Source organism: Pogona vitticeps, chromosome 1 (genome assembly GCF_051106095.1).
Source record: "Pogona vitticeps strain Pit_001003342236 chromosome 1, PviZW2.1, whole genome shotgun sequence".
In the NCBI taxonomy this organism is placed as follows: Eukaryota; Metazoa; Chordata; class Lepidosauria; order Squamata; family Agamidae; genus Pogona; species Pogona vitticeps.
The window spans coordinates 349,285,647-349,292,623 of NC_135783.1; positions in this window are offsets into that span (position 1 = coordinate 349,285,647).

Sequence of the window (6,977 nt, forward strand, 5' to 3'; positions counted from 1 at the left end):
TGAACTCCTAGCCTCTGGCTCCATGGCCAGATACCTAACTGAGGCCCTGGTCACATGATAGAAATGTTTTCTAGTTCTTCTGATACTTTCCATACCTCCGTTGTACTGAATCGTGATTATGGACCAAGCAAGCAAACAAGTGCCGTATTTTTCTGTGTATAAGACGCCCCCATGTATAAGACGGCCCCACTTTTCTAATCAATTAAGAAATCTAAGTGGGGCTTAGCAAGTGTAGGGGGAAAGGGATCAAAGCGCTGCAGGATCGCTTTGATCCCTGCTTTCCCCTCTACTTGTTTTTGTTCTCTCCTCAGCTTACTTCCGTGTAGAAGACGACCCTCAATTTTTAGTCTAAAGATTTTAGACAAAAGTATAGTCTTATACAAGGATAAACTGAGCAGAGATATATTACTTCCCTTTCACTGTTTTTTGTATCCATTCATTCATTTACATGCTGCCTTTCTCCTAAAGTATCCAAGGCAGCATACAACATTAAAAGAAACAAAGTTATAAACCAAATAATAAGTTATTACAATATTAAAAACCAATCAAATATCACCCTAAAACTCATCCTAAGAACAATATTAAAAACACCAGTCAAACGCCAAATAACAATGCATAAAAACAATAAATGTGTTCATACGAAGAGCTATTCCCCACAATAAAATAGGTGCGAAACCACGCCCACCCCCCCAGGCCATGTTTATAGGGCAAACCAAGAAGGTTCCAAATCTCCCATTCCTCTGTTTTGAAGAGTTTATAGGAAGGAAGCAGATGGCGTTTTTCATTTGCTCCTGGCTGGTGCACAGGGACAGAATGTATTGCTGGATGTTTCATCGCTTTCTCTTGGTGTTAACATAACATGAAATTCACTGAGGAGGTTCTGTGAGAAAGGGGTGGCTTTCCCTCCCACGCAAAAACTGCACAATCCACAATGAGCCATGCGCTCATTCACACGTTTTCTGAAATGTTTCACTATCAGTCTCTGGAGGCTGAAAATAGCAGTGGATGTGATTCCTTCCTAGACCTAGTGAATTCCTTCCTAGTGAATTCCCCCCCACACCATCATCATTTTCATGTGTTTCCAGCACCTACTACAGTGTCAAGAAGTGGGGAGTGCTGATCAGTTTGCAAGCGAAAGGCAAGATACAGCATGAAAAGTGAGGATAAGGAAAAGACCTACAGTGAAATATTCCCCGTATGCTTTGCCTTTCCTTCTTTTCTCCTTTTTTATTTTCTGTAAAATTTTCTCGAATTTTTCATAGCCATCTTTCACCTTCTTACCCTTCTAGGGCTGGAATTCAATATAAAAATGCTTTCCCAAATGTCTGTCAAAAGGTGGGGTGGCTGGTCTGCTGGATAGCTCAGTGGCTTAATTCTTTGGTTGTATGTAGAGCCAAAGGTTGGGAGTTCAATCCCCCCACTGTGCATCTTTGAGAGAGGCTGGATTCAGTGGTCCACGGGGACCCTTCCATCTCTCCAGTTCAAAAGTTATTCAAAGGTTCAAAGGATATGCAATTAATAAATGTCCAGCTTCTTATTTTTTATCAGTAATACCCCCTTATTCTTCCTTATTCCCTGGACTATAATTTTGCTTTCATATCCAATTTGTGATTACTCTGTTCATGGAAATGTGTGAGGAGTGAAGACAAAAAAAAATAATGTGGTTTCCATAGTAACAGCACCCATTTGGTTTTTATTCTGGGTTCTTCCCCTCACCTTTTAGCAGCACACTTGCTGCTGTGTGGACTTTAAATGTGAAGGGTTATGGATAATTCCCTCCATTTTGTCAACATAAACAGCAAGAGGACATCAAAAACACATCCTCTGTGGCCAGCCAAGGCATTTATGGTTGGAAGGATTTATAGAATCTTAATTAGACTTGGGCTGTTCATATTCAAATCCCTAGAGTACACTCACTGGTCTGCAAGCAGCATGTGCAGCCATTGTCCGTAACCTTGCACCAATAGCAGAAGCAGTCCGGCTGGTGCTTCTCTGCCTCCCCATGCAGCTGACCACTCCAGTGAAGAGGGAGGATGAAGAGTCTTCCCACTCAGCTGTCGAGTGGTTGGCTGCATGGGGAGGCACCAGCCAGGCTGCTTCCATGATTAGTGTGACAACACGGATGACAGCCACATACATTGTGCAGCAATCATTGAGTTAACCAGCTGGTTCAAGGGGGGGGGGGAAGGCTGGATCTCCATGGCACCGGTGATGCTGATATTCATATTCATATCCCCAGGAATATGAATATGAATAGCTCAAGTCTATACATTGGCCTGAATCCTATTGCCAATTTACCCTTGCATAAGGGGAAAGTGTGTCAGTCTGAGAGACAAATTGCCTCTCATGAATGAAGTACTGGTTGTGTTCCTGGTCTCTCTCCAGACGTGTCACATTTGGAAAGCAATAATGAAAGGCCTTGACTCTTGAGAGCCCCCTGGATTGCAAAGAGAACAAACCTATCCATTTTGAAAGAAATCAACCCTGAGTGCTCACTGAAAGGACAGATCCTGAAGCTGAGGCTCCAATCCTTTGGCCATCTCATGAGAAGAGAAGACTCCCTGGAGAAGACCCTGATGTTGGGAAAGTGTGAAGGCAAGAGGAGAAGGGGACGACAGAGGACCAGATGGCTGGACAGGGTCATCGAAGCGGCCAACATGAATTTGACCCAACTCTGGGAGGCAGTGGAAAACAGGAGGACCTGGCGTGCTCTGGTCCATGGGCTCACGAAGAGTCGGACACGACTTAACAACTAAACAACAACAACAATGGAAGGCCAAGAACTAGAGTGAACCCTGGCTCATGTGGGAAGTACATATGCTTTATCAACACCCAAGTATACAACTTCAAACATATCATTTGCTTCACAGTTATGAACAACCCAAAACTTTCTGTCCATAGGACAAAGAACCCAAACCGTCGTCTTCTTACACCCAATATCATGGTACATAATTCACCAAGAATTTTCCCTTATGCCTTCTGGAGATAGATTGGACGCACACGAAAGAGTTACCATCCAATTCAGTGAGAACTCTTGTGGAGATTTTTTTTTTGATGGGATAAGTTTTATGAATCATCTCTTTATGACACCTTTAAGTGAACTGCCTCAGCCTGCAGAGATGATCAATGCTTGCTTGTTTCACTACAACTCCCAGAATTCCACAGCCATCACGGACATGGCTACATTGGCTGTGAGATCCTGTGATTTGTGAAAACAAACATTTCCTATCTCTCGTTTGCCTCAGAGTAGGCCTACCTCAGTTTTTGTGCCTGTTCCAGCAAAACCAATACTGAGTTGCAGGACATTTTAAAGACTAGTCAGTTTTCATTGTGCATAAATTGTAATCCACTTCCTCCGATGGAGCTGAAGAAGTAGAACTAACGAACTGCAGAACTAGAAGGAACCTTGGAGGTGATTTAGTGCAATCCCCCACCAAAAGAGAAAATACGAAAGAGAAAATGCGAAAACGGCCATTTAGCCTTTGTTGGTAGACTTCCAACAAAAGACAGTCCATGGACATCATAAGTGGTCCATTTCCCTGTCAAACAGCTCTTCCCAACAAGACGTTCTTCCTCATGTTTGGGCAAAATCTCTTTTCTCATATCTGGAATCAGGTCCTATCCTGATCAGTCCATCTTCCATGCGACAGCCCTTCAAATACTGTATTGGGAGATCGCTGCCGAACTCCTTCTCAGTCTTCTCGACACTAAAGGAGAGACCTTTTTTTTTCTTGGTTTCACTCACCACCTTCACAGGTGCATTTGTTGGGAACATGGGAGAGGGGCCTTCCCTGTGGCTGCTCCCAGACTTTGGAACTCCCTCCCACTGGAGGCCAGCCTGGACCCAGCTTAGCTGTCCTTCCGCAAGCAGGCAAAGCCCTTCCTCTTCAGGCAAAATTTCCCTGAGTAACTAGCTACCTATGTAAGATTTTTAGATAGATTGTTGTACCTTACTGCTTTGAATGTGTTCTGGTATTGTTTATATTTTAGTATAGTATTCATTTGATCCTTTCATATTTGTACGCTCACCGTTGTTAGCATTAAATACTGTCTTTTAATGATGTAAGCTGCCTTGGGTCTTTTTTTTAAGGAGAAAGGCAGGGTAAAAATATTTTAAATAAATTGATTAAATAAACATACCCAGTCCCGTCACCTGTTCCTATAGGGCTACAGTCCACAGATGCTTCAAAAGGATGAGGATGGGCCATCGAGTTTATTCCAATGCATGATGACCTTTACCAGCATTTTCAATGTCTAAAGTATTCAGGAAAAAAATCTAATTCATCATCAAAACAACTCCATGGGAGTCATGGGGATTTCCATTTAGGAGACGGGCAAGTGAGTTTGAAAGATAACTTGGTGGGTCGTTATAGAAGCACCTCTAATGGAGAATGATGCCTTTATTTGTAAAGTGGACAGTGTAGCACTGGGATAACTGAATTAAGGGAGGAAAAACGAGTAAGGGAATTGTTATAGTTAACACACTATACAGTGGGGTCTTGACTTGAGAACTTAATCCGTATTGGAAGGCGGTTCTCAAGTCAAAAAGTTCTCAGGTCAAATCTGCATTTCCCATAGGAATGCATTGAGAACCATTTGATCCGTATCTGCTCTTTTCCGTCCATAGAAACTAATGGGAAGCTGCTATTCCGCCTTCGACCACTAGAGGGGGATATTTTGTTTCTTTTTTTCTTAGGTCAAGAAAGGTTCAGGGAAGGCAGGGAAAATACAGTCCAGGCAGTTCAGTACCAGGCAGTCCGAAGACTGTCTCCCAATCCACTCTCTAAACGCTGGGAGGAGTGAGGAAGCAGACAGGCACCCTTTTCACTGGCCAACAGTTAACTGAAAGTTCAAATTTTGCACTTTCCCTGCCTCCCACATGGTTTTTTTCAGTTCTTAACTCAAATCTAAGTACTTAAGTCAAGTCAATATTTTCCTATGAGAGTGGTTCTTAAGTCAAAATGTTCTTAACTCGAGCTGTTCTTAAGTCAAGACCCCACTGTAGTCAGTGCAGCAACAATTCAAAGGAAAACTAGACAACTCTCTATTCTCTGATTAATTTATCTCTCTCAAGCAAGGCTGGGAATAGATAGGGAAACGAGATAATATAGTCCTCCTCAGAGCCTAGCAAAGTATCACAGATACATCCTGATAGCCGGGGAAGTCAAGTAATGCACGTTTGTGTAAAAATATATATTTTTTAAGAGAGGAGAGGGCACAATATAAAAGTTTGTAGTAACCGAAAGCCGGCTTTAAAAATTAGTGTGTGCTTTTTCTCTCTCTCATGTCTGGTCTTTGCAGAATAAAAAAACCATACAGGCTAAAATTAGAGCTGTGAAGTTTTGCTTTCATTTTGCCTATGTTTGAGGGCGTTGAGCAGGTTTTAATTGATTAATCCCTTAAGACTAATATATCATAAAGCTGAGAGAGAGAGAGAAAACACCAATCATTCCAGGCTCCTGGTGTGCACTCAAAGAGAGAAGACAGGAGAATCCCCATAAAAAAAATGACAATCCGTTGTTCTTGGCTCTGAAAATATATTTATAGAAGGGGGGAAACAGTCTGTGGCGGACGTGCCAGAGAGAGACTCTTTCGTCAGCCTGGTGATGGGGAAGGTGGATGGTGTCGGGGAAAAGGAGGCTTCCAGAGACAAAAGACATTTTTTTTTCCTTAGCTCTTTAACGTTCCCCAAAAGTTCCCACCTGAAACATGCCGGTTGGCCTCTCGCCACCTTGGCTGCATGGAGGAGGTGAGGAGTAATAGCCAGCAGTAAGGCAGACAAGGCAGCTGAGACGCCTTTCTTCAGCCGCCAGCCAGCTGCATCCTTTGGAGTGGATGAAGGGAAAGACGCAGCCCCTCCTCTTCCCCCCCTCCCGCAACACAAGAGACAGAGCAAGGCCAAAAGATGTCCATTAATCCTGCTCCACAGGCTTAAAGCATGACCGGAGGCCCTGCTGCCTTCCCCACCACCCATCCTGGCTCTGACTGACTGTCTGACTGTCTCCCTGGGCCGCCTCTTCCACAGAACAGCTGACCTGCAGGGGCTTCTCTTGGCACCGGTCAGCCTGCACCCTCCCGCTGGGCCGTTACGGGCATCAACAAGGCGGAGAGGTTTTCACCTGCGTCCTCTCATGCCTTGCCCAAGATGCCAAAGAGAAAGAAGAAAGGAGAGCCTGAAGGGACCCAGTTGCAACATAGCTGGGTCACCACAGAATCCTTTGTCTTCTCTCTCCTTCGACTTTTTTTTAAGGGGGTGAGACAGGTGACAAGACCAAACATGTTACACAGTATTGTATTCTTGAAAGCTTTCACAGCCGGGATCCAATGGCTGTTGTAGGTTTTTTGGGCTGTTTGGCCATGCCAACACCCATCAAGCAGAGTGACAGATCATCTTATCAGAACAAGGCACCCATAACAGAAAAACACCCTGATCACCATAACCACCCAATCTCCTGAAAAGGATAAAAAGCTGATCCCACAGTGGTGCCTCGACTTACTACCATAATCCGCTCCAGAAGATGGACATAACTCGAAAGGGTCGTAAATTGAAGCACCATTTTCCATAGGAATACATTGAAATCCCATTAATCTGTTCTGGCTGGAAACAAACAAACAAACAAACAAATTAAAATTAAATTAAAACAAAACACTGCAAGCCCCATAGGAGCGCGCTGGGGCCGAAAAACACACACACAAAAACCCAAACACACAGCCAGCCCCAGTGGAACACTATGGAGCTGGGAAAAACACTCAACCCCCCCCCCCACACACACACACAGCCAGCCCCAGCAGAATGCCATGGGGCTGGGGGAAAACACAAAAACACCACACAGACACACACAGCCAGCCCCAGCAGAATGCCATGGGGCTTGGGAAAAAACCACAAAAACACAACCCCCTCCCACACACAGCCAGCCCGAATGCAATGGTGCTGGGAAAAAACCACAAACACATACACACACAAACACACAGCCAGT